Below are 1008 nucleotides of genomic sequence, written 5' to 3'. Positions count from 1 at the left end.
CCCCCCCCCCCATATATACATAATGCCCTGCTCCACTCCACATCGTTGTGCCTCGCCGCCCACTGCTGTTCCCCCGTCAGTGCACTTCCTGTCTGTGCAGTTGTTCATCACACATGTCACACTGTGGATGTTGTTTGACTTCCATCAAACGAAGGTCAATATTTTAGTTCACACATGAGTATAACGGACTACATTGATCTCGTGGTTTTGGGTTTTGACCGCGTTAACTGGATTAATTATTCATCAGTCAAGCTCAATCAGGTGGAAACAATAGGTATGCACCGTAATGATAATGCTATTTTTTGCCAATTTCTTATAGATTTCTTGCATCCAATAACAATGCAACAATACTGATGATGGAAGATATTTGTAATTTTATCGCCACTTTATCATTAAAGGGGCACTCCACAAACTTCACACATAAAGATTAGTTTATTAATCACTCAACCTGTGGAAACCGTTAGTAATTATTGCATTTGTTCCCCGGGAGCTTTTTCCTGTCTGAAGAAATGGATTGAAGATTGAAAATCTGCATTATTAACTCGGGGTGAAAGAGTGTGAAAGATGAGGGCAGGGAAAGACCCAGTAAAGATGTTACTCAGTGGTATTGTGGGAATTGTAGGATCTAGGGTTTTTGAAGCTGGGTACTTCAGCCTCTGCAGAACCAAATGTTTTCTCTTATTCTTTAAATTTGCCACTAACTTTATGGAAACACAAAATCTCTAAATACTAAATGTTCTGTTTTTCTGCAGCTGGTAGATCGTTGACACAGTATTTCTTTGAGTTAAAATAATTGTAACACAATTGTAACAATTTTAAAAGCAAACAAGTTTGGCACCAAAGTGCTTCACAAACGTTTGTACAAGCATAAAACACACACACAAACACACACACACATTTGTAGTGATATCTAAGATTAAAACAGAAAAAAAGAAAATGAAGGACAAACATGGGGGACATCTTAAATTACAATTAAATGCAGTGCATGGCCAGAAGTATGAATGCCGA

The sequence above is a fragment of the Etheostoma cragini genome, chromosome 21 (genome assembly GCF_013103735.1).
Source record: "Etheostoma cragini isolate CJK2018 chromosome 21, CSU_Ecrag_1.0, whole genome shotgun sequence".
Lineage (NCBI taxonomy): Eukaryota > Metazoa > Chordata > Actinopteri > Perciformes > Percidae > Etheostoma > Etheostoma cragini.
The sequence above is the reverse complement of the archived record's forward strand: the minus strand, read 5'-3'. Positions refer to the sequence as shown.